Here is a 27047-nt window from a genome sequence, read left to right as displayed (position 1 = left end):
TTCCCATGGCGATGGGGCGGCCCCCCCATTCCACTCCCCACCTTCAAACTTGGTATGCTCCATGCAAATGAGCCAGCTCGCACCACCAATCAAACAGCGCGATGGGCGGAGCCCCACAGTCAAATCGCTGACCTGTGGGGTGGGGGCGGGGCTTAAACAAAAACTGACAGCGGCGGAAGCCAATCCCAAAGGCGAACCCGGGCTCATGGGAGGCGGAGGGAGGTGGGGCCCGTGCCCCCAAACCGCCGGGACCCCCAGCGCCACCCCCAGAGGCCGCCAAAGGGGGCGGGGCCGAGGCGAGCGAGCTGGGAGTCTATGCTAATGAGGGTCTATGCTAGTTAGGGTCTATGCTAATGAGGGTCTATGCTAATGAGGGTCTTTGCTAATGAGGGTCTATGCTAGTTAGGGTCTATGCTAATGAGGGTTTATGCAAGTGAGGATCTATGCTAGTGAGGGTCTATGCTAATGAGGATTTATGCTAATTAGGGTCTATGATAGTGAGGGTTTATGCTAATGAGGGCATACACTAGTGAGGGTCTATGCTAATGAGGGCCTATGCTAGTGAGGGTCTAAGCTAGTGAGGGTCTATGCTAATGAGGGTCTATGCTAATAAGGCACCGCTGCCGTTGCCGGGGGAACCGGCGAGTGGGCGGGCTTGCGAGCGCGAAAGGGGGCGGGGCCATCGGGGCAGCAGCCAATCCAGAGGGGGCGGGGCGGGAGGGGGCGGAGCCATCGGGGCAGCAGCCAATCCGGAGGCGGCAGGGCGGGAGGGGCGGGGCCGCTGGAGGGGCGGGGCGGGACCGGGGGCGCCGGTGTCACCCGCACACCTGAGGGCTCGCCGGTGTCACCGGTGTCACCCGCACACCTGAGGGCTCGCGGGGGTTCCAGGCCGAGGGCGTGGCGGGGACAGGCCCAGGCGCGGGGCCTGGGCGGGCCGTGGGCACAGCCGGGGCGATGGCACCGTCTGCACGGTGTCCCTGCGGCCGCTCCTCCTGAGAGCTGCTGAGCGCCAGGAGCTCCGAGCCGGCCACTCCTGGAGCCAGGGGGCCACAGGGACACTGCGGAGGCTCGTGGAAACCGGGGGCTGGTGTGACACAGAGCGGCTCACGGAACCCAGGAGAGCGCTGTGACACAAGGGACCTTCATGGAACTGTTATAAATGAAATTGGTAATTCATGCTTGTGTACATAAATTTCGCAAGCCTTGGCAGCAGCAGAGAACACACTACAGCCAGGAACTAATCAGCATACGAAAAAGTCTATCTCGGGTGGAGGTAGACCTTATCTGGAACCATTAACACCACACCTGGGCGATGATCTGGACAATGATGAAACTGATTTAACATCTCGGGATGTTAAAGGAGTATCCCATTCCGGGAACTAAGAATAACTGTTCCAGGAATCGGAGATGGACCATTCATCATCCAAGATGGACAATTCATCAGACCCAGGAAATGCTTTGTGCAGTCCAACTTTGGGACAAGAAAACATCATGAATGTGCTAAATTGTGAGAAGAATAGAATTAATTCAGACTCTGCCCAAGAACTGTATAAGAAGGAACCAGCTGAAGCGACATTCGTGAACTTGGGGATCTGATGCGATAGAGGTCAGATCTGTGTTCACCCAGCACCGATCCCGGGCTCGGTGCTGACCTTTTCCGATCATGGCTTTCTGTGTGACCGATCTTTCGGCCACGGAATAAAATCTATTTCTTTATTAAATTTAATTTGGCTGAATTTCTTTACTTCACCTCCGAGTTATTATAATTTTGAAATCAAGAGGCCTTCAGGCAAAGATATGGGAAATAGGAATAACAGTTCTTTACTAATATATATACGTATATAAAACAAGGCAGGGAAAAAACTGATTTAAACTGACAGAGTCAGATACGACCTGACCCTGTTAGTCAGGGTAGCAGTAGCAGTCTGATAAGGTGGTGGCTGCAGTCCTCCCTGAAGTGAATGGTTGTGGTTCTGTTGAAGTGGTGATCCTGTGTAGAGAGATCTGGTCTTCCTCAGAAGGTCCAGGGGTAGGTATGTAGCTCCTGTCCTCTGGAAATCCAGTGGGAAAGGCTGCCTGTGGTGTTCAAAAATCGCAGTTTCTATCCAGGATGGGATGCTTGGTTTCTCCCTCTGGGTGGAGCTCTCACAATGGAATGATGAGTCATGAGATAAGGCACTGATGGGCCATTAACAGGACATAGTCTTGAGGGAGGAGGCAGGGAGCACTGCCCCACCTGGTTATAACAGCTCATGAAGATGGTGATAGAATACACGCTTGTGGGCACATCTTACACTGTAACCTAGGACACAGTAATACAGGTGCCTCAATACAGTGCACTGAGCTGCTTAGCTACTAGTAGCGTTTCTGGGTTTATCCTGTGTAGTAAGTAAATCTGTTTAAGTCTTATGTCTGTTAAATTTATGTCTATCAAATAAATAATTCATTTTGTAATAGACCTAATTGGCCATTATTAAGAACTTGCAACGAGAGTGGGCTTTGGGGTGCTGGCCACCTCAGTAAAAGTACTGTCTACTGCCAGAGGCAGTAACAAAGGCAGAAACTTCTTTAAAACTCCCCTCTCCGTTCCTAACAGACTCCAGGTGGGGTCTCACAAGAGCAGAGGAGAGGGGGAGAATCCCCTCCACTGACCTGCTGGCCACGCTCCTTTGGATGCAGCCCAGGGCTCCGTTGGTTCCAGGGCTGGCAGCACTCACAGCTGGCTCATGGGGAGCTTTTTGTGACCCATCACTCCCAGGTCCTTCTCCAGGGGCTGCTCTCAGTCCCTGCTGTGCCCAGCCTGTTGCTGTGCCTGGCATTGCTGCCTCCCAGGTGCAGGATGCTGCCCTTGGCTTTGCTGAATTTCATGAGGTTTGCCTGGGCCCAGCCCTGCAGCCTGTCCAGGTGCGTCTGGATCCATCCCTTCCCCCACCACACAGCTCAGGGTTGTCAAGGAACTGGCTGGGGGTGTCTCCATCCCACTGCCCACGGTGCCCACAGAGCTGTGGAACAGCATCGGACCCAGCACCGACCCCTGAGGGACCCCACTGGTCAGTGGTCTCCAAGGGGACAAGGAACTGCTGACCACAACTTATGGCTTTTGTCGAGGCAGACATAAAAGCCACACTAGCCGTAATCCATAGTCAAGAAAGGTAGAAAGATTTTTAATTTTCTCTACTGCTGTTCTTATACCTCTTCCCAATGGCTGTGGCCTAATTTAAGATTGGCTGCTGAGCAAACAGTGACAAGGCTGTCTAACAAACAATGACCATTCAGTCAGTAAAGCAATCAGCTATACAAGCAAAGGTATAACTGCTAGATGTTATCAACAAGCTCTTCCTTATACACTTTCAGTGTCCCATAACAAGAACATCCTCCCCTTGTGTCCAGAACATCTTCTCTCATTGATTATCTTCTTGGCTTTCTCTGTGGATTTCACTGAAGCTGCAGAATTTCACTGTAATATTCTCATGGGTAAAATCTGACTGGTTTCAGGTCTGATTCTGTGAGGCCCCCAGACCAGCTGTCAGCCTCATCAGGTCCCCCCTTTTGTTTTTGTATTACAAAGGCAGCATTTATTGACTTTTACAGGGCCCTTTGCAAAAAAGACAATAAACACGGCACAATGAGCAGGATACAAAAATAACCAATAGGATCAGGCATCTGATTTTAAGTAGATTTTTGGTTCATCCTGCAACTTTCCAATTGCCAAACAAACTATTGAGCCAATCAGATTCTGATTCTTCATGCAATTTTGACACGCTTGTTTGTAATTCTTTAATGTGGGCATGAATAGATTTTGAATGATCAGACAAATTCATACAACACATTCCATCGAAATCCTCACATCCATGTCCATGTGCTAATAACAAAAAATCAGTGGCAGCTCTATTTTGCAGTGTAGCGTGCCTTACTGAACCGACACCTGTTCATAATCCGGCTAAAGCAGGGGAAGTAGCGTTAGCCTGCCAAGCTAGCCAACATCCTAACTTGTTTAACAGTCCCAGTGCTTTAGCAGCTGCTATTTGTGGAGAAAGGAAGGAAACAGCCCATCGAGCACCTGGTGGCCAAAATTTGGTGTTGTCATCACAATCAGGGGCAAACGCACAGGTGCTGCATTTTCCCCTCCGTAGTTTATGCTGTAAAATCATAGATGTGTCAGGTGTTAACAGTGAGAGTCATCCTAAGCTGCAAGGACCTCCCTTGATGTGTGATGGAATCACAGCCCATGCTCGGTCTCCGCAAATAAAAAACACCCCTGGAGGCAAAGCCAGAGGAACAGTAGTAGAGTGTGAAATATGTGGTGAACTGTAGCAACCTGGTTGTCTGGATTTTTTATGAGCACAAATATAATACTTAAGTAACTTTGTGTCATTCCCCCAAGACCCGCAATTGAATTTCCCACTGCAGTGACAGGCCATGAGTTTGGCCAGTTGTGATGTGAAATCACGGTGACATCTGCTCCCGTATCAATCAGCCCTTTGATCTCAACAGTCTGTGGCTGTGTCCCCTTCAGTGTTAGCTCACAAATCAGTTGTGGTCTCTGCTCAGAAAGTTGTTGAGTCTAAAAACCCTGAGGCGCGCCGGTAGAACCGAAGCTTCGGTCTCCTCTCTCTTTAAGTCCAGTCCTGAGAACACAAGACTGGAGAGGTACAAGTTGAGCAACATGAGTATGAGCAGGTGTGACTGCAGGAGGAGAGGGTGTAAAAACCATTGCACATATTTGTCCTGTAAAGTCTGCATCAATTACTCTCGGATGCACAAAAATCCCTTGCAAAGTATCACTGGATCTTCCTATTAGCAAAGCACTTAAATTTTGCCCTATGGGTCCATGTGTGTCTCGGTTTTGAAAGACAGGTGTCTGCTAAGGAAGGCAGAGGCCCCCCTTGAAGTGGCAGATATAACCCCTTTTCCCTCCAAGTTATTATATTTTGAAATCAAGGGCCTTTAGGCAAAGATGTGGGAAATAGGAATAACAGTTCTTTACTATATATATATATATATATATATATATATATATGTATATAACCAGTCAAACAAAACAACAACAACTATGACAGTAACAGCACACACAAACCCAGTGCCAGCCTTCTCGGCTGTCAGGCCCTTTCCCCTCGGGTGCAGTTCCGCTCGCAGCCGGCAGGGGCGCTGGCGGCTCCCGGTGAGCAGGGCAGGTGCGATGGTTCCCCCGCGGCTGCAGGGGGCGCTCCGGAGCGAGCTCGGGGAGCACGCGGCACTGGCGGCCTGGGATCCCGGGAAGGGATGGAACAAAGGCTTCACAAACCCCTGGGCAGCCGATCCCGGACTCTCAGGAACAGCAGGCTGGAACGGTAGGCTAGAGCGGCAGGCTAGAACGGCAGGATAGAACGGCAGGCGGGAGCAGCAGGCTAAAGCGGCAGGCTGGAGCGGCAGGGACGAACGCAAATCCCGGGTGGCAGGCGAGATGTATCCAGATGGGAGAACCCCACGGATGCCCAGGCAGGCAGGGCGAGCAGGGCTACAGCGTAGCGAAAGCTCGAAGCAGCAGCAGCGGGGCAGGGCAGCCACAGCTCGGCCTCCAGCAGGGCAGGGAAAACGGCTTTTGGGGTCCCGGCGTTGTTTCCAGCAGGAAGAGAAGAACGGCCAAAAAGAAAGAAGCAGCAGCTCCTTTCTCTGCAGCTTCTCTCTCCGGACGCTCAGAGCGAACTGACCCCACACCCAGGTGTAGACAAAAGGAGTAGCCAGGCCCGCCCCACTCCCTTTTTTGTCTTTCTTAAGTACAGCTATTTATCCCCTAGCAACATGCATATGGGAGAAAATTCCTTTAACAGAAAAAAAACTAAGACTAAACTAAAACCCCAACAATGTGCATCCAAAGGCACTTTATGAACCGCAGGAGAGTCTGTAATCACTGTGCTGGCAGTGCAAACATCCATCCCTGCTGAGCCTTTTGTTCTGCTGGCAAGCTGGTCACACAAACCTGTGCCGGGCGCAGCGGCTCCTGGGGAAATATTTCTGTCTGAACGCGCTGTCCCCTCGAGCTCCGTTGGAAGTTTCCCTGATTTCCATTGGCATGGAAATGAGATTTACATTGTTTTTTATAATGTCCCAGTTTACCACATTGGTTACACAGAACTGCTCTGGGGGCTGCTTTGTTGTTAGCAGCTTCGGAGGATGGAGTTCTGTGTGGGCACTGAGATTTAAAATGGCCTGGCTGTCCACATCTGGTGACCCCGAGATTTGATATCCCAGGTAGCAGCCCCAGACTGCTCCCAGGCAGGCACCTGAGGTGATTTTTCTCTTGTCGTGGAACCTGCATCTTCCAGGATCTACCTGAGACTCCTCTCAGGCATCTCTGGGAGTCTTTTCACATCTCCATGAAGGAGCTGAGATCCCAGGTAGTGACTCGAGACAGCTCCAGGGAGGCAATCAAAGATGATTTTTCTCTTTTGAAGGAAAATGCCGAGACCCTTCTCAGCATTTCTTGGAGTCTTGGTCTCTGATTTGGGGACCTGAAATCCCAGGTAGCAGCCCTGGGCTCCTCCTGGGAAGGTGCCCAAGATGCTATTTTGCTTTGAAGTGAAATTGTACCCTCCTGGATTCACCCAAGACTCCTTCCACGAATGTCCTGGAGCCTTTTCACATCTCCTCTAAGGAGCTGAGATCCCAGGTAGCAGCCCCACACTGCTCCAAGGCAGGTACCCAAGAGGATTTTTCTTCTTTAAAGGAAAAGTTATCATCTGGGATTGAGCTGGAGCCTTCTCAAGCATTTTCTAGAGTCTTGATTTCTGATCTTTGTCAATTCCTTTGGATAAAACCTCCGACATCATCAAATCCAACCTATGACCAAACACCACCGTGGCAACCAGACCAGGGCACTGAGTGCCAGGTCCAGTCTTTCCTTAAACACCTCCAGGGACACTGACTCCATAACCAGGTGCAGCACCAGACTCTCCCCTGGAAGCTGCTCCAGTTTAAATATTGCTTTTATGGGTGTCTTCGGGTGACTTTGTGATGTGTATCCCCTATCGCTGCCCCATGCCCAGAAATTAATTTTGTGCCTTTCTGTGCCTTTAAACTGAGCCTGAGAGGGGGGAGGAAAACCTGAGCAAAACTTCTTCAAAGCAGTTTGCAGCTTGTTCAAGGTCACACAGAGCTAGAGACGTTTTTTCAGCTGCAGCAGCAGAGCAAGAGTGGGGAAGGCACCCTGCTTGCTTTCGGCCAGTTTTTCAGCTCCTTTTTCTCTCTCCGGAGGGGGACGGAGAGTTGAACTTTTTTTTTCCTGGGACTTTGTTTTTTTCCTTTTTTTCTCTGCTGGACTGTTTCAACATCAGAATACATCAGGAGGAATTTCCACTGAGTCCTTGGCCCTCCAGGTGGGCCCAGCTCCAAGGAGGGGGAGAGAGATCTATGGAAGGACTCTGAAATGTTCCCAGGTTTCTCTCAGCAGAGTGAGAGGTTTTATTATGTAGCATTATTATCTTTTTCTCGTGTGTTTGTTTGTACTAGTTTGAAAACAAACCAGTGGGAGGCACCAAGTCAGAATAACAATTTAATGGAAATTAAAGAAAAGGAAGAAAAAAGTAAAAGAAAAACACTGTCAAACTGACAGAGTCAAGGTACAACCAGAGTCCCTGTTAGGCAGGGTGGTGGTAGCAGTCTGGTAGAATGGTGGCTGCAGTCCTCCGAAGCAGTGATCCTGTAGTAAAAGAGTCTGCTCTTCCTCAGAAAGTCCAAGCTCCTGTCCTCTGGAAATCCAGTGGGAAGGGTTGTCTCTGGTGGTCAGAGTCCCAGATTATATCCACTATGGGATGCTTGGTTCCTCCCTCTGGGTGGAGCATCTCACAATGGGGTAATGAGTCATGAGGCCAAGTGTTGATTAGGCTCATTAACAGAAGATAGTCAGGAGGGAGTTATCTCTGAGTCATGCGGCAGGACAATGATGGGCCATTAACAGCAAGATAGTCTGGGGGCAGGAGGCAAGGAAACACTGCCCCACCTGATTTCAACAGCTCCTGAGGATGGTAATAGAATACACTGCAACCCAGGACATTATCCACCCCTTATTCTATTACCATCTACATCATCCCAAATCAATACCTCCTTTAAACTCTAAAACACACATACACATATATATATATATACAATGAAACCCTACACACCATTCTCACCTAAGATTAGGTCTCCTTGTGGTACACAACGGGTTTCCTCATCTTTCTGCATTACCCACCAAGTGCAACCAGGTCCTTGAGCAAAGACAATCCCACAGATGGGTTTGTCTTTGCCTGAGGTGGGATTAATCCCAACAGTCTTTCCTAAAATACCTCTCAGGTGTACCACAGGGGCTCTATCTCCATCCCCTGTGTGCAAGGGTTCAGACTCGGCGGGACCAGCTCGATTGATGGACCCTCGGGTATTGACCATCCAGGTGGCCTTTGCTAAGTTCACTTCCCAATTTTTGAAGGTCCCCCCACCAAGTGCCTTTAGGGTGGTTTTAAGTTGTCCATTGCAGCGTTCAACTTTTCCGGCAGCTGGTGCATGATAAGGAATATGATATATCCATTCAATACCGTGTTCTCTGGCCCAGGCGTTGATGAGGCTGTTCTTAAAATGAGTCCCGTTGTCCGACTCGATCCTGTCAGGGGTGCCATGTCTCCACAGGACTTGCTTTTCCAGGCCCAGGATGGTGTTCTGGGCTGTAGCATGAGGCACAGGGTAGGTCTCCAGCCATCCAGTGGTTGCTTCAACCATGGTCAACACGTAGCGCTTGCCTTGGCGGGTTTGGGGAAGGGTGATGTAGTCAACCTGCTAGGCTTCCCCATACCTGTACTTTGACCATCGTCCACCGTACCACAGAGGCTTCACCCGCTTGGCCTGATTGCAGCACAGATCTCACAACTGTGGATGACCTGTGAGATGCTGTCCATGGAAAGGTCCACCCCTCGGTCACGGGCCCATCGGTATGTTGCATCTCTCCCCTGATGACCAGAGGCATCATGGGCCCAACGAACTAGGAATAATTCTCCCTTGTGCTGCCAGTCCAGATCCACCTGTGATACTTTCACCTTGGCAGCTCGGTCCACCTGCTCGTTGTTGCGATGCTCTTCATTAGCCCGACTCTTGGGTACGTGCGCATCCACGTGTCGAACCTTCATGGTCAGCTTCTCTACTCGGGTGGCGATGTCCTGCCAAATCTCAGTGGCCCAGATGGGCTTCCCTCTGCGCTGCCAGTTTGCTTTTCTCCAGTGAGCCAGCCATCCCCACAGAGCATTAGCTACCATCCACGAGACGATGTAGAGATAGAGCCTCGGCCACTTCTCTCGTTCAGCAATATCCAAAGCCAGCTGGACGGCTTTAAGCTCTGCAACCTGACTCGATCCACCTTGTCCCTCGGTAGCTTGTGCAACTCGTTGTGTGGGGCTCCATACTGCAGCTTTCCACTTCCGGTTAGCGCCTACAATTCGGAAGGAACCATCAGTGAAGAGGGCATAACGTCTTTCAGTCTCTGGTAGCTCGTTATATGGTGGGGCTTCCTCAGCACGAGTCACTTGCTCTTCCTCTTCTTCAGAAGATAATCCAAAAGTCTCACCTTCAGGCCAGTTTGTTTTAATTTCCAGAATCCCAGGGTGATTCGGGTTTCCAATATGGGCACGCTATGTGATGAGAGGAATCCATTTGATCCATGTGGTGTCGGTGGCGTGATGCGTGGAAGGAACCTTTCCCTTGAACATCCAACCCAGCACCGGTAGTTGGGGTGCCAGAAGCAACTGTGCTTCAGTGCCAATTACCTCAGAGGCAGCTTGGACTCCTTCATAGTCTGCCAAGATTTCCTTCTCTGTGGGAGTGTAGTTGGCTTCAGACCCTCTGTAGCTTCGGCTCCAGAATCCCAGTGGTCGGCCCCGAGTCTCACCAGGCACCTTCTGCCAGAGGCTCCAGGACAGACCATTGTTCCCGGCTGCAGAGTAGAACACGTTCTTCACCTCTGGTCCTGTCCTGACTGGGCCAAGGGCTACGGCGTGAGCAATTTCCTGTTTGATCTGGGCGAAGGCTTGCTGCTGTTCAGGGCCCCAGTGGAAATCATTCTTCTTGTGGGTAACCAGGTAGAGAGGACTCACGATCTGGCTGTACTCGGGAATGTGCATCCTCCAGAAACCTATAGCGCCTAGGAAAGCTTGTGTTTCCTTCTTGCTGGTCGGTGGAGACATCGCAGTGATCTTATTGATGACCTTGGTGGGAATCTGACGCCGTCCATCTTGCCACTTTACTCCCAGGAACTGGATCTCTTGGGCAGGTCCCTTGACCTTGCTCTTCTTGATGGCAAAACCAGCTCGCAGGAGAATTTGAATTATTGTCTCTCCTTTCTCAAACACTTCGGTCGCGGTGTTCCCCCACACAATGATGTCATCGATGTATTGCAGATGTTCTGGAGCCTCACCCTTTTCCAATGCAGTCTGGATCAGTCCGTGGCAAATGGTGGGACTGTGCTTCCACCCCTGGGGCAGTCGGTTCCAGGTGTATTGCACACCCTTCCAGGTAAAAGCAAACTGGGGCCTACATTCTGCTGCCAAAGGAATGGAGAAGAAGGCACTGGCAATGTCAGTAGTGGCGTACCACTTTGCTGCTTTGGACTCCAGCTCGTACTGAAGTTCCAACATGTCCGGCACAGCGGCGCTCAATGGTGGCGTGACCTCATTCAGGCCACGGTAGTCCACCGTCAGCCTCCATTCTCCACTGGACTTACGCACTGGCCATATAGGGCTGTTGAAAGGTGAATGGGCCTTGCTGACCACCCCTTGGCTCTCCAGCTCATTAATCATCTCATGGATGGGAACCACAGAGTCTCTGTTGGTGCGGTATTGCCGACGGTGCACTGTTGCTGTGGCGATTGGCACCTGTTGTTCTGCAACTCTTAGCAGTCCCACAGCAGAGGGGTCATCTGAGAGGCCAGGCAATGTACTCAGTTGTCTGATATCTTCTGTCTCCACAGCAGCTATCCCAAAAGCCCAACGATGTCCTTTTGGGTCCTTGAAATACCCATTTCTGAGATAGTCTATGCCAAGAATGCACGGGGCCTCCGGGCCAGTCACGATGGGGTGTTTCTGCCACTCGTTCCCAGTTAAACTCACTTCAGCTTCCAGTACAGTCAGCTGCTGGGATCCTCCTGTCACCCCAGAAATAGAAATGGGTTCTGCTCCCACATACCTTGATGGCATCAAAGTACATTGAGCACTGGTGTCAACCAAAGCCGTGTATTTTTGTGGGTCAGATGTGCCAGGCCATCGGACCCACACAGTCCAAAAGACCCGATTCTCCCTTTCCTCTACCTGGCTAGAGGCAGGGCCCCTCTATTCCTGGTCATGTTGCATGTTGCTCCCTTCCGGTGAATACGTTCCTGAGGTCCCTTCAAGAGGATTGGTCATATTATCATTCCGGTACCGTCTGGAGTTCTGTGTGCGAGAGACCGGAGCAATATTGACTCTAGATGCGCTTCTTGTGGTAGTTGTCCCTCTTTTTAGTTCGTGTACCCGAGCTGCTAAGGAGGAGGTGGGTTTTCCATCCCACTTACTCATGTCTTCTCCATGTTCCTGAAGGAAAAACCAGAGGTTACCTCGTGGGGTGTATCCTCTCTCCCTGGTTGGGGGACGCCGGCTCCTAATGGCAGAGACTCTTGTTGGTTCTGGCGAGATCTGGTAAATCTCTTCCTTAAGTTCCTTTTTCAGTTTCTGATGGCCTTCTTCAATCAAGCTCCGGACTTGCTCAGCCAGCCTTGTTTCCACGGATGAGACATGGGTGCGAAACGGGGCTGTGACGGTGTCCTCGTAAATCCTCACTTTGTTCACCAAGACGCCCACCCTGTCCTCGCCTTCCCTCCATTGCAGCGTTGCCAGGTAACGGGAGTACATCTCTGGTCCAAGGCGTGCAAACCTCAACCACATCTGTGACATTCACTGGACACCATCTGGGCTCTTAGGAAATCTCTCATCTTCTGAGAAAATGATCTCCAGCACAGCCAATTCCCTCAGGCACCGGATACCTTGTTCCATTGTGCTCCATTTCCCTTGGTGCACCTGGAGGTCTTCTTTACAAAGGAACCTGTCCCTTACACTTGTAAGCAGTCGCCGCCAGAGGCTGAGGGTTTCTTGGGTTCTCCCGATCCCCTGGTCAATGACCACATCCCGGGACAGAGATCCCAGCTGCCTGGCCTCACTTCCATCCAGAATGGTGTCGTTGGCTGCAGCGTCCCAAATGCAGAGCAGCCAGGTCAGGATAGACTTGTTTGTCTGGCGGGTGAATTCCCTCCGCAGGTCTCGCAGCTCACCCAGGGACAGCGACCGAGTGATGATCTCTGGCTCTGCCTCTTCTGCAGGGTGCGAAGGTCCTGCTGCATCTTCGTCAGTCACTATGTGGACTGATTTGCTTTTTGATTTCTTCTTCGGCACGGGGGCAACTGCAATTGGTTTAGGCTGTTCTGGTTCAGTGATGGTTTGCATGGGGACGCTGACAGTGCTTTTGGTTCCTTTCTCCTCTGAGTCAGTCTGCATAGACATGGACGCTGTTGTTTTGCATTTGGTTCCTTTCTCCTCTGTGACAGTCTGTGTAGAGATGGACACTGTTGCTTTTTTGTTTGGTTCCTTTCTCCTCTGTGATGGTCTGTGTAGAGATGGATGCGGTTGCTCTGCTCTTGGTTCCTTTCTCCTCTGTGATGGCCTGCGTAGAAATGGATGCGGTTGCTTTGCTCTTGGTTCCTTTCTGTGTGACAGTCTGTGTAGACATGGTATTTGCTGCTTTGCACCTTTTTACCTCCTCCTCAAGCAGACGTTGCACCACACTAAGTAGTGTTTTGTTTCTAAGCATGGTGTACACAATGCAGGCCACAGAGAAAAAAGAAAAGAGAACTGACAAGAAGATTATACCATTCTTAACATCCAGAGGGAACTCAATTTTTTCAAAAACTGCTGTGCCTGGCCTGAAAGGCTGGAAGAAACCACTCTCTACTCCTCCCACCATGGGCTGGCTGTGATTGTTGAAGAGGTCCCAGACATAGGAGCCCAGACTAGGACAGCCAAACAAAATTGAGTATATATTCCGAATGGTATTCATCGCCTCGCAGGTTATTATGCTATAGACATAATAAACCAATAAAGCAATTCTCATACCATTCCCTGGTTTTAACAGGAGTAATACTACAGGCAGGTAGTTCCCCATGTGAGGAAAAATATAGAGAGCAAGATACAGTACCCATGCAGACCAGCTGAGCACCATGGTGAATAGGTTTCTGTTTATACAAAATTGTAATTCTGACTTTTTCTCAGAGCAAGCCCCACATTGGGCGCCAAATTATGTACTAGTTTGAAAACAAACCAGTGGGAGGCACCAAGTCAGAATAACAATTTAATGGAAATTAAAGAAAAGGAAGAAAAAAGTAAAAGAAAAACACTGTCAAACTGACAGAGTCAAGGTACAACCTGACACCCTGTTAGGTAGGGTGGTGGTAGCAGTCTGGTAGAATGGTGGCTGCAGTCCTCCGAAGCAGTGATCCTGTAGTAAAAGAGTCTGCTCTTCCTCAGAAAGTCCAATGGTGGCTGTGTAGCTCCTGTCCTCTGGAAATCCAGTGGGAAGGGTTGTCTCTGGTGGTCAGAGTCCCAGATTATATCCACTATGGGATGCTTGGTTCCTCCCTCTGGGTGGAGCATCTCACAATGGGGTAATGAGTCATGAGGCCAAGTGTTGATTAGGCTCATTAACAGAAGATAGTCAGGAGGGAGTTATCTCTGAGTCATGCGGCAGGACAATGATGGGCCATTAACAGAAAGATAGTCTGGGGGGGAGGAGGCAAGGAAACACTGCCCCACCTGATTTCAACAGCTCCTGAGGATGGTAATAGAATACACTGCAACCCAGGACATTGTTAAATAGTTTTTATCTCTTTCACTTTCCTTTGAGGAAAAACTTTCTTTTTTTCCCAAACCTGGTGGGGGAGGGCTGGTTGTAACCTGCCTTCTCTCAGAGGATATATTTCTAAATTTGGCCAAACTGGCACAATGGGATATTTCCTCCTGCCCTGGATCCACCTGAGACTCCTCACAGGCATCTCCGGGAGCGTATTCCCTTCTCCTCGAGGGAGCTGAGATCCTAGGAGCAGCTCCAGATTCACCCAAGGGAATTACCCAAGATGATTTTTCTTTTCTTGTGCATCCTGAATCTTCCAGGATCCATGTGAGTCCCCCCCCAGGCACCTCCTGGAGTCTTTTCATAACCATTCTAAGGAGATGAGATCCCAGGCAGAAGCCTCAGCAGAGTTGCCTCAGGTGATTTCTTCCCCCTTGCAAGAAACTACATCCTTCTGGATTCACCTGACATTCCTCCCAGGATTCTCTTGGAGTCTTTTGATCTTTGATTTTGAGACCTGAGTTTATAACCACGGGCCCACAATCTTCCAGGGAAGGTTTCCAATACGTTTTTTCTCCTTTGGAGAAATCCAGCCAAGACTTCTCCCAGGTAGGTCCCAGAGTCTTCACATCTCCTTGAAGAAGCTCCAGGAAGCAGCTCCAGATTTCTCCAAGGAAGATTCCCAAGATGTTTTTGCTCATTTGGAAGTCTTTCTCTGTACCAAGATCCACTGGAGACTCCTCCTGGCATCTGCCAGAGTCTTTTCATCTCTGGTTTAGGCACTTGAAATCCTGGGTAGAACCCTCAGACTCCTCCAAGGCAAGTACCAGAGCTGATTTTTCTCTTTTCATGGTTCCTGAATCTTCTGGATCTACCTGACATTGTTGCCAGACACCTCTGAGAATCTTGACCTCAAAGTTCAGAACAAAAAATCCTGTGTGGCAGCCCCAGATTGTTCCAGGGAAGCTGACATTGATAAATCTTTACTTTTGCAGTGAACCTGCATCTTCCAGAATCTCCCTGAGACTTCCCAGGCATCTCTTGGAGTCATTTTCCACAAGGAGGACTAAGGAACTGAGATCCTGGGTATCAGCCTGAAGGGCTTTTGTGCCAGGAAAGAGGGAGCTGTGCAGGCCTGGAGGAGCCCAGGGGTAGCCGCGCCGGGCACGCTGAGGAGCAGCTGAATGTGCCTCTGGCTGCAGGCTCTGTGTGCGGGCTGCTGCTGGACACAGAGGCCGCCTTGGCCTCCTGGTGCGGGGCGGGTGCAGGGCTGGGCAGTGCCCCTGCTGCTGCTGAGCGCCGGGCAGGGCTGGCTGGGGCTGTGGTGCTGGCCGGGCTGCCCGGCTGCAAGGGCCGGCCAGGACAGCAGCTGCCCCACTGCGGCCCTTGTCCCTGCCAGGGCCCCCGGGCCAGGCCACGATGGCTCCCACTGCTGCTGGAAGGACAAGGCCTGGCCCTGGTTGCCCCGAGGCTGCTACTGCTGCAGGCTGACCAAGAGCAGGAGGTGCGGGATGGAGGCACTGCCTTGGCACACTGCTGGGCAGCCCTGGCACCGTCCCAGCACCAGCCTCTCCCTCCCTGCCCAGCCCTCAGCTGGTGCTGCCCTTGGGGCGCTGGGCCTTGGCCTTCCTCTTCTCCATGGGCACCTCCTGCCACCTGCCTGTGGCAGTGCAAGTGGCTGCAGCCACCCCAACCCCAGATGAAACACTAGAACCCACTGTTTGGTGGTCAGGCACCAATGTATAAAGACTACCTCTGTGGTTAGGGTGAGATCCCATCACCCCTTGGTGCAGTTATTTACATGTTCTAAATTGGTTGGTTCTTGTTCTCCCCTCTCTGTTTTATGTATAAGACTGTAAATATTAATTTCCCTTAGTTAAATATGTATCAGCTCTAGAAGTTTCTGTGTTACTCGATACCCCATTGGCTGTCCCCTGTAGTCCCTCCTCTGAGTTATTCCCATTGGCTACTTCATTGTTAATGTTAATTGCCTCCTTAGCCGTACCCTATTGGCGGTATCCCTTATCCCCGCCTTTCCTGCTGTCCTGGGATAAAGGCTTTTCTATTACCATCCTCGTGAGCTGTTGAAATCAGGTGGGGCAGTGTTTCCTTGCCTCCTGCTCCCCAGACTATCTTTCTGTTAATGGCCCATCATTATCCTGCCGCATGACTCAGAGATAACTCCCTCCTGACTATCTTCTGTTAATGAGCCTAATCAACACTTGGCCTCATGACTCATTACCCCGTTGTGAGATGCTCCACCCAGAGGGAGGAACCAAGCATCCCATAGTGGATATAATCTGAGATTCTGACCACCAGAGACAACCCTTCCCACTGGATTTCCAGTGGACAGCAGCTACACAGCCACCACTGGACCTTCTGAGGAAGAGCAGCCCCTTTTTTCTACAGGATCACCACTTCAGGAGGACTGCAGCCACCATTCTACCAGACTGCTACCACCACCCTGATTAACAGGGTGTCTGGTTGTATTCTCACTCTGTCAGTTTAACCCGGTGTTTTCTGCCTTTATTTTTGTTTGGTTTTTTTCCTTTTCTTTAATTTCCCCATTAAATTGTTATTCTGACTTGGTGTCTCCCACTAGTTTGTTTTCAAACTAGTACACCTCCCCCAAGTATAAAATCCCTGGACCCTCTTCAAAAATCGGCTCTTTGTCCCTAGTCCCTTCACCTGTGAATAAACCTGCTCGTGGAACCTATACGAAGAGTCCCCTCCTTCCTTCTCTGCCTCTGCTGGTGCACCCCGACAGCTTGCCCAGGACAAGCTCCTTTGGGTGAGGAGCTCACTCTCTTGCTTGGAGCTGCGGACACAGAGGGTGCAGCCAGACCTCTGGGCTTCTTGTTACCTGGCTAGCGCGCCCCTCACCCGCCCGCCTGGGGAGCTGCTGCCTCCTGAGCCAGGGGCTCTGCTTTGCTGCCCTGGGTGCCCCGGGGCTCCTCAAACACCCCAGGGGCAGAGCAGGGCCCAGAGGTCACAATGTCCCCTTGGTTCCATGGGGCCCCGCAGTGTCAAAGTGCTCCCTGCGCACCCTGAGGCCCCACACCAGCCAGCGCAGGCCATTGCCATGAAGACTCCCATGCCCAGACCCAGCTGGAAGCAGCCCCTTCCAGCACAGCCACTCATGGCAACAGCCCCAAGTCTGGGCAGGGCACCTGGGCAGCCCCAAATGCCTGTCCCAGACTGGACAGAGCCCGTGTGTGTGTGCCCGTGGGTCTGTGCTGAGGGAGACACCTGCAGCACTTGTGACCTGCACACCAGAGCAGCCGCAGAGGGAACAGGAGGGGGTCATTGGTGTTGCTCCTGGGTTTGTGGGGGTGATCTGCAGGTGTATGGTGGCTGTCAAGGTTCCTTTCCCTGTTGGAGCTGCTCTGGGTATGGTTTGCTGTGTCCATCTGTGTTTCCTTGCAGATGCAGGGATTTAGTGCTTTCCCTCTGGGGGTCAATACCTTGGCTGATCTGTGCCTTGGTGGGGCTCCAGTCACTGCCCAGCCCAGGCTCACACAGGCCTGCAGATACTGTGGGCTGTCCAGGCAGCTCCAGTTTCTTGTCCTGGAGAACATTCTGTGCCCTGTGCCATGTGGGACAGTCTTGGGTATGTTCCTCAGTGACCTGTCACCATCTCCACTGTCACCATACAACAGTGGGTTTGTCCAAATCAAATTCTTGGGCTTTAGCAGCTACTGATGTGAGCACTTTCCCTCTCCAAAATCCATGGAGCTACAGACCCTTTAGGTGGGGAAATTCTCTTGGCTTAAATTGACATGAGCTTGGAAAAAGAGCCAAACCTTCAGTCAGTGCACTGGGGAGATCCCACTTTATTGCCAAGATGCTATGAAAGCATCAGCTCTGGGCCCTTTTAGACACACTCTGAAGGCTCCAGGTGATGCAGAGCTGGTTCATCCTGAATCTAAATAGTCTAAATCTAAATAGTCATTTAGGAAAATAATAAACACAAATAACAATACAGTTAATGATAATAGTAATAAAAAACCAACAAACAAGGAGGTTCAGGTCTCCAGGGCAATACTATGAGAGTCATTTGTGAAAAGAGGTTAAAAGCTACCAGAAGAGGTTCCTAAAATCAGTTTCCTAATGGCCTCCTTGAGCTCCTGGTTCCTCAGGCTGTAGATGAGGGGGTTCAGTGCTGGAAGCACCACTGAGTACAGAACTGCCACCAGCAGATCCAGGGATGGTGAGGAGATGCAGCGGGGCTTCAGATGGGCAGACACAGTAGTGCTGACAAACAGAGAGACCACAGCCACACGAGGGATGCACATGGAAGAGGCTCCTGCTCCTGCTCCTGCTCAGAGGGGACCCTCAGCACAGCCCTGAAGATCTGCACATGGACACCACAGTGAACACAAAACAGCCAAAGTCTAAACAGGCACTAACCACAATAAGCCAAACTTCCCACAGGTAATGTGAGTGTGAGCAGGAGAGCTTGAGGATGTGTGGGATTTCACAGAAGAACTGGCCCAGGGCATTGCCCTGGCCCAGGGGCAGGGAAAATGTATTGGCCGTGTGCATGAGAGCGTAGAGAAAGGCACTGGCCCAGGCAGCTGCTGCCATGTGGGCACAAGCTCTGCTGCCCAGGAGGGTCCCGTAGTGCAGGGCTTTGCAGATGGACACGTAGCGCTCGTAGCACATGATGGTGAGGAGGAAATACTCTGCTGAGAGGAAAAAGACAAAGAGGAATAGCTGAGCAGCACATCCTAAGTAGGAGGTGTGCCGGGTGCCCCAGAGGGAATTGTGCATGGCCTTGGGGACAGTGGTGCAGATGGAGCCCAGGTCGGTGAGGGCCAGGCCGAGCAGGAAGAAGAACATGGGGCTGTGCAGGTGCTGGCCGCAGGCTCCGGCGCTGATGATGAGGCCGTTGCCCAGGAGGGCAGCCAGGGAGATGCCCAGGAAGAGGCAGAAGTGCAGGAGCTGCAGCTGCCACGTGTCTGCCAATGCCAGGACAAGTAACTGGCTGATGGAGCTGCTGTTGAACTTTTTGTCCCTCTTGGTAGGAAGGAGAAAAAACAGTGACAAGTTCCAGAGATTTCTCTGAGGAATATGAGAGGCATTTCTCAGAGATCATCCCCCTGCTACTCAGACCCACTTTCCCTTCGTAGGACGGTTGCCTTCAGCTCTGTGCCTGGAGCTCTGCTTGGTGCTGGGTGAGTGTCCTGTGAGGAGCAGATCCTCTGCCCACAGCTGCTGAGGAATCAGCCCAGCTCTGCAGCATTGACTTCGGGGGAATTTTGGGAATAGCAGACAGTGCTCTGGCTTCACATTTGCACTTGCAACTGCTCCTAGCACAGAAGGGCTGGTCAGCACCTGCAAATGCTAAGCAAAGGGGATGGATGGGAAATGTGGATTTTTCTGCAGTTCTTCCCCCTCTACCTGAGTGTCCTTGCATGTCAGAAACACTCAGCATTTCTAGTGCAAAGAACAAAGTGAGTCCTGCAAGACAAGAGCATTATTGCCTGAGGCTCAGCACGCAGTGAGAGCTGCTCTGTCCCTCTGTCCTATCCCCAGATACCTCATGGCTGCACCTTTCTTAAATGGAGCGCGATTATGCTCCCATGTTACACTGAAAAGCCACCAGACACTGCTGGGAGCAGAGAGGTCCACTGCAGACCAGGAAATGTCTCACCCTTCCTCAAGGTCTCAGCACCCCACTTCCAGCCAAGGACACACACGGCTCAATTCACCAACCCACCACCACCTCCTCCATCACAGCGTCTCTGCTTCTTCGTGAGCCTTTCAGAGAACGCAAAGATACTTGAGACAGGTTTGCACCTTGCAGGGCAGTTCAGAGCTTGGAAGGACACCCAAGAAGGATGTACAGGATTGCATCTCAGTAAGGGAGAATTGCTCATTCCCAAACAACAAACAGAATGATTGCCTACAGCCCCACAGTGTAGCAGAAAGTTGGGAAGCTTGTTGCCATGGACATGGCTGTAGAAAAGGACGGAAAGAATCAGAGTTGACTGTGCAGCTGAAAATCCCAACCGCAAGGAGAATGGGAGCAAGAACTCAATAACAACAGCAAAACCACAGACAGGTGGAGGAGCAAGGAAACACAAAGGGAGGTTGTGTGGATACAAAAATGCTGCTAGCAAGAATTTTTCTTGCTATTTTCTAAGCCTGTGAGAGACTTTTCTCTCTCACAGAAGATAGGAGCAGAGTTCTATAAACTATGAACACCTGTGACCTTGCAAAAGCCTTGTTTATGGTACAGTAGAAAAATATTTTGACAATGGATGTTTTAGGATTTTAGCCAATCACCCCCAAGGGGTGGCTGATCCTTTGTCCAATTAGACTATGAAGAAAAGTCTATAAAAGAGTTTGTAAAATAATTAAATCAATCAATCTTGCTGCACAATTCCTGCCTGCTGGATCTCTCTCCTCTCCTTCCTACGGCTGTGGGATACAGTAATAGTGGAGGAGCAAGGAAACACAAAGAGAGGTTGTGGCTGAGAGAGGCCAGGGCAGGGGCAGCCGGGCAGTGAGGGCAGCAATAGCCTCACCCAGCTGTGCCACCACCGGTGCTGGGCGGCTGCTCCCAGCCCTGTGCTCTGCAGAAGGAACTGGGCCCGGGGCTGCAGAGCTGCCCCACGGCTCTGCTGCAGCTCTGCCTGCCCAGGAGGGGGATCTTGGCCTTGGCCCCATGGTATTGAGGGCAGAGGCTTGGCTGGGTGCAAGAGGAGGAGGCAAAGGGGGCTTGCTCAGAGGAAGGGCTCTGCACTGGAGGGGGTCACACAGAGTTCTCTGAAGTCTCCCCCACACAGCATTTCTGGTTATAGTTTCCCCTCACTCCATGATCTCTGCTGCCTGGGGTTTTTCCTCCAGGGAAGCTTTTTTTCCCCTGTCAGCGTTCAGAGAACCCAGCACAAGATCCCTGCACTCACCGTGGCCCTCCAGAAAGCTGCGTGTTGGCAGGGCGCTGGCTGGACACGTCTTCCTGCTTGCAGGTGGGAAAGGGCAGGACACAGCAACCTGATGGGCCCAGCAGAGGTGATGCCTGTGCTTCTATCAGCAAAGGAATGGCTGAAGGCACTTTCAGAGGCTTCCATCAGACCTACTGGTCACTCAAAGTTACAGCTCAGGGTTCTCAGTGACTTGTTCCAGCAGGAGAGCCCCTTTTGTATTTTCCATCCCCAATTCCCCAAGAATATGAAACTGAAATCACAGACTCAGGGAAGCTCCTTATCTTTATAGTAATCCCTCCCTTGGCCTTTCCCTTGCAAAGTGCCCTCAGCAATGTCCTGGGGGTGATGTAGAGCTGGGAGAAGACCTCCTGAAAGCAGAAGCCCCCTCTCCTGCCTGGGCACCGCTGGCAGCACACGAAGCTCCACAGTCTGCAGCCGTGCCCATGCCAGGGAGCCCACACGCCCTGTGCCTCTGGCAGTGCAGCAGCAAAGCCGCAGGCTAGGGGCTGTGCCAGCTCTGGGATAGCATTCCAGGCAGCTGCACTGCCCTGCAGCCAGACACTGACCCTGGCAGGGGCTGCAAAGCCTCGGCTCCAAGGGAGCTCTTCTCTGTACTCTCAGCCCAGCCTGCCCTTCCCCTCTCTGTGCCTCCCTCCCGTGCCCTGGGTGCCTGCCGGCTGTGCCCCAGCCCTGCTGGGCTGTGCAGAGCAGCTGCTCCTGGGCAGAGCTGTCTCTCTGCGGCGCTGCCCTTGCCAGGAGCTGCCTCCAGCCCCCGGAGCCCAGCCCAGCTCAGCAGCGCAGCAACAGCCCCAGGCAGCACTTTCCCCTCACCTTCGAGGCTCCCGCCATGTGTCCCTGGGGCTCCAGGGGAACCTGCTGTCAAACGGCCTGAAGCGAGCACTGAGGTTTCACTGCCTGCACTGGGGAGACTAACTTATTTCCAGAGGTATCATTCCTCCTCTCAGAGGTGAAGTTGCAACTCAATATCCTTTTTCATCTTGTTATTGCACAGGACACCCAGGCAGTGATCTCCTCAGGATGCGATCACCTTTACCCCTGCTGAGGGAAGGGATCCAGATGGGCCAGTGGAGGCATCTCATCCTGGGTTTGTGTTCCCAGCATTTGAGGGACACCCAGTTCCCATCCCACACCTTCCACTAAGCCACAGCAGGTGAGTTTCCTCTTGCCTCTGTACATGTGTGCACAGAATAGACACCTGTGTGTGAGTGTATTCTCTCAACTCCCATAATTGGGATTGATGCAGACAGAAGGCAGGAGTGAGCTGGTCAGAAGTCAGGCACAAATGGCAGAGGTGGTCCCACATCTCCAGGAAAAGGAGCAGGTTCCTGTGGAGGACTAGAATTGTCCTGGCATTCCCTGGCCAGGCAAAGCAATGGGGTGCCAACAGCGTGAAGGAGTTTTGGACAACTTCTTGGATGGGCTGCCAGGTGGGCTAAGAAAGGTGCTACTCACTGGGACTTGGAGCTGACCAACAGAAGAAGCTGCTCAGGAATGGGGTCAGCAGTGTCCACCTTGGCTGACATGACAATGAAATCAGGGCGTCTCACATGCCAAAGGGCAGGGAGCAAGGGCAGCAGCAGGGCGTGGGCCAGGGCACTCCAGAGAAGAATTTGATGTACTGGGAGACTGATCCAAGAGGTGCCATGGTAAAGGCAGCTCTGAAGGCTGAAGGAGCTCAGGAGATCTAACAGGCCTTGCAGGAAAGCTTCCTGCCAGGACAAGAAGGATTTCTCCACGTTCCCGTGAAATAAGCATCCTTCTCTGCTGGCTGAACAGACAGAACTCCAGCACAAAGAGGCAGCAAACAGGACATGGAAACAGGGCAAGTTGCAAAGCAGGAATTTAGCAAACCTTGCCCCAGGATGTAGGGATAAAGCCAAAAGCAAAGCTCCCAGCATTTTGGGAGCCGCTGGGAAGGGTAGAGGAAGTCCAAGGAGCTGTTGCAGGAATAGAGGGTCCTGCTGAATGAGTCGCACCCATCCTGGAGGCCTGGCACAAGTGGGCACTGGGGCTGGTGGCCTCCTATGTGCATGTCAGCCTAGGAGATGGTCCTACACCCTTCCTCTGGGAGGGACTGTGCCTGTCCATGTACATGGCTCTAGACTCTGCAGATCTACTTGAAGACAGGCTGAGGAGCTAAATACGTTGGCATGAATGCAGAATTGGGTCTCCAAAATCCATGTGGTTGAATTTGTCTCTTTAGGTTGAAACCTCTTCCTTTTGACTACATTCCTGAAGTCTCAACCTAAGAGCTGAGGGATTAGGGAAAATCATCAGGATGTTTACATTGGCCAAATCCCTGAGCATGTCAAGGTCCCTCTGCACTCAAGGTCCCTTGTGCCAGCTGCTCAGGGATGGGTGAGGATGGCTCATCCTGAAGCGCAGTCGCTCATGGGATCATGGAATGATGGAATCATAGAATGGGCCGGGTTGGAAAGGACCTTTAAAGGCCATCTAGTCCAACCAGCTGCATGGGCAGGGACATCTTCAAGCAGAGCAAGCTGCTCAAAGCCCTGTCCAATGTGGCTCTGGATGTTCCCAAGGATGAGGCACCCAACACCTCCCTGGGCAGCCTGTTCCTTGCTGTCACCACCCTCGGTGTAAAAAATCTCGTCCTCATGGTGGGATCTCTTGGATGACAGTGTGAGGAGCAGCAGGCCAGCAGAGCTCATGGAAGGAAGAGACTCATTTCATGTCACTGCTGGCCTGGGCAGAATTACCATGGCTCCGAAAGGCAGCAGCTGGTGCAAAGGAATCCAACCCTGGGGTGGTGGTGAAAGAGCAAACAGGACTGGGCTGAGTGCTTGAGAGAGGATGAGGCTTGTGGTGATGCGATACCTTTATTGTATTTTTATATAAGTTTTCTGTACCCCAATGGTTCATGCCTACCTTCCCCACTCCTATTTCCAGTTGGTTTGCCCCAGAGCCAAGCCTCTCCCCTGGTGCTCCCTACATGGTTGTTCTCCTCCCCTTGTTCTAGCTCTTTCCCTATCAATCACCCAAACCCCTCCTGTTGTTCCCGAAGGTCCAGTGTCCATCATGTGAAACCTCCCAATTTACCCTTATATGGTCCCCATCAATCCCCCGAGACCCTACCCCTCTAGATACCGCCCCCTTTGGAAATCCCCTAAACCTCGATGCCCCATTGGGGCATGTGATCCCTTTCCCCTCCTCCCCTTGGGGCTATTGGCCCAAGGAAATGTCTATCCTCGTCCACATCCCTCCCTTAGAGATTTCTATTGGTCCCCAGTTAAGCCATCCCCATTGTAACACCTCCCTTTATAAGGGCTTCCCTGGAGCTGCTGGAGGCTTGTCTCCTGGGAGTTGCCTCCAATAAACTTGGATTATGCCGTGTGGCAAGCCTCCTTGCTACTCTTTATCCTCTCCCTCGTTGGGACTGCTGACAGCCACTGTGCCTGGAGCTTCAGCTCCCCTGGGCAGAGCTGAACTCCTGAGGAGCAGCTTTAAAGCCGAGAGCCTCCAGCTGCTCCCCACTCCTGTCGCACACCGCAGGAGCTGGCCTGGGCAGTGGTCAGTGGCGGTCATTGCGACAAGGCTGATGAGGAAAGAGGACTCCCCGTCCTGGCCTTCTCAGAGGGTCCTTCCCCAAGAGCTCTGAAGCTGCCTGCAAGAGCCTGAGCTCTTGGTGCCCTTGGCCATGGCAGTTGTGTGCACCAGTGAGGTCTGTGAGGAGACAAGTTGTCCTCGTGGCACTGGGGCTGTGTCCAGGCAGCCCTGGGGACGCTGGGCACCGTTACGCTGCTGTCCTTCCTGGGCACTGCCCTTCACAGCCCAGGCTGCCTCCAGGGAGAGCCCTGGGCTCTGGGAAGGACAGGATCTCCCATCCCAGAGGCTGGGATTCAGGCCTTGGCCCTTCTGCTCCATCAAACAAATGCTTTGCTCAGCACCAGAGCCACCTGCCCAGTGCCTCTGCCTGCCTGCAATCACAGCCTCCAGTGACTGGCTCGAAGGAGGCCCTGGGGAGGCTCCATCAGAAAGGGCTTTCAGTGGCAATTCTGAATGCTCCAAGACACTTTGCGTTTCTCTTCTGACTTGGATTTCTTGAGGGACTGCTGCTATCTCCTCTCAGGACCTGAGGATCCTGGACTCAGAACACCAAATACACTGCAGGGCTTATTAAAATGAAGAAAGGCCTAATGAGTCGTTGCCTTCCCACCCCCTTTGTCAAGTCCTCAAGGATTATACAGCTAATTAGACATTGGAGGATTAGAGCTAAAGATTCCAATGACCCCTCTGAAGACATGATAGCAGCATTGTGCAGCTGACCTTGATCCAGGGTTTCCTAAGGAGATCATGACCAATGGAGAAACAGTTCCTCGTGGCCCAACACAGGATGGACAGCTCTGCCCATCACCTCCACCCCTGGCCCTTTCTCTCAGTGGCTACCTGGGACCTGCCTCACTTTCTGTCACATGAGACTTCTGAATTCTGTAGTGAGGTCACAGCTCCTTTGCACCAACTTCCACCTCCTTTCACTCTAGATCTGGCTGCAAACAGGCAGGGAAGGGTTTCTGCTAATTAAAAAGCTGAAAAAATATTAATTAAAAATAATAACAAAAGAACCACCTCCCCTCTACCCCTCCCAAAACTCCAAACTAAACCCACCAGCAATAAAATAAGTAAACAAATAACCACAACCCAAAAGCCCCACCAAACTTGGGAGGTGAAACACGATAAACAGTGAAACACAATAAATGAGTCCCACATCCTCCACAACCTCTGCAGACGGTGCCCGCTCGGGCAGGGAGGTGCTGCACAGGGCCAGGTCGGCCTGGTGCCCTGCCCAGGGCCCCCTCACAGCCCCACGGGTCCCGGTCCCGCTGAGGTTTCGGGGAGTGTCGGCTGTCTCTTCCTCGCCGTCCCGCAGCTGCCGGCACACCACGCTGGCCCTGCACGTCCCCCTGCTCGTGCAGGACTCTGCCCCATGTCCAGCACTGCAGGATCTCCACGTGCCCATCGCACCAGCTCCCGCTGCCCACTAGCCACAGGGATACAGAGACAGCGGGGCCTGGGGACGGCAGAGATGTCACCAGCTGGCTCCGCACTGAGCACTGGGGGTTCTGCAATGGGCGGGATATTCAGTTCGTGGCTTCCTGTTACCTTAGTTCGGATGTGCAAAACAGCTGCTGCTGAGAGAATCCTACCTCAGACTGACGGGTTCCCTCCCAAAATGCTGCAGTCAGTTCTGAGCCAGCACTAAGAAATCCAAGAGCAAAATAGCAAGCTGATTACAGAATCTTGCAAAATGACATCCAAGAACATTTTGTTATAAAATCACAACTATTAACAGAAGCTGAGAAAACCAACAACATTAGAAAACAAGCTTCAAGCACCTGGACCAGAAGAGCTCAGGCAATAAATTTGATTGGAATGAACTCTTCTTTCTAAAATGTGAGCAATGCCATCAAATTTCCAAAACCAGTGAAAGAGGGAGCCCCAGAAGCAGAAGCCCAGAGGCTTCACACACAGCAATGACATAGAAGAGGGCAGGGCAAGCAGCTGCAAAATTTGTAACTTCTCCATTGCAATGAAGGACTTATTTTAATTTTACTGTAGCCACTCTTAATAAAGTGCAAGATTGGAGAGTCTTGAAAAATAAAAATAAATAAATAATAAAAGACTCCCACCATACCAAAAAGACAAACCTCATTTTTTTTTACTGTCATCAGGCTGCTGAAAAAAGCAATCAAATTATCCTGCAAGTTCAGAGGTACAAAAGAAATCTGAGTTGAATTTCTGCACCAAACCACAGGAGGGTTTGTCCAGTTGGACATTCAGATTAGGAACAAACAAATTCATATTTTTTAGGATATTTTTCATGGTCATCCTCCATTTTTTTTAAGGCAGATTGAACCAAAGACCTATTCTATTCTTGCTGGGAAGAAAGATGCTTTGAATTACTTAAGCTTTGAGGTGCATTTAAAAATGACTTTAATGAAAGTCAGATACTCCCAGGCTTGAAAGTAAGGCACAAGTAAAACTGGTCACTTGCCTGCAATAGTTGCAGGAAGAACACATTGAAACGCCCTTTCACATGAAAATCTAAAAAAATCTTCAATCTAATTATGGACAACAGCAGGCGGAGACAAGATGAGAGCTGTTAGAAATTCTGAGTTTGGTTTTCAAAGTGATTGACACCAAAGCCTGTGTTTAACTTCAGCAGAGCTGTGTTCAGCAGCTCTGAAAACCAGAGACACGCTG

General features: G+C 51.5%; 1 pseudogene across 1 annotated transcript; it reads right to left on the bottom strand.

Moving 5' to 3' along the window:
• Window positions 1-815: 815 nt before the first annotated feature.
• Window positions 816-25803, bottom strand: LOC309585511 (olfactory receptor 14C36-like; annotated as a pseudogene). The gene is made up of 3 exons: window positions 25552-25803; window positions 17951-18888; window positions 816-1084 (listed from the first exon to the last, which is right to left on the bottom strand). The product of its transcript is annotated as an olfactory receptor 14C36-like (transcript).
• Window positions 25804-27047: the final 1244 nt, after the last annotated feature.

This window comes from Coloeus monedula (genome assembly GCF_965178545.1).
Source record: "Coloeus monedula genome assembly, contig: HAP1_SCAFFOLD_1, whole genome shotgun sequence".
NCBI classification, from domain to species: Eukaryota; Metazoa; Chordata; class Aves; order Passeriformes; family Corvidae; genus Coloeus; species Coloeus monedula.
Note: the sequence above shows the minus strand (reverse complement) of the source record. Positions and strands in the feature narration are given on the sequence as shown.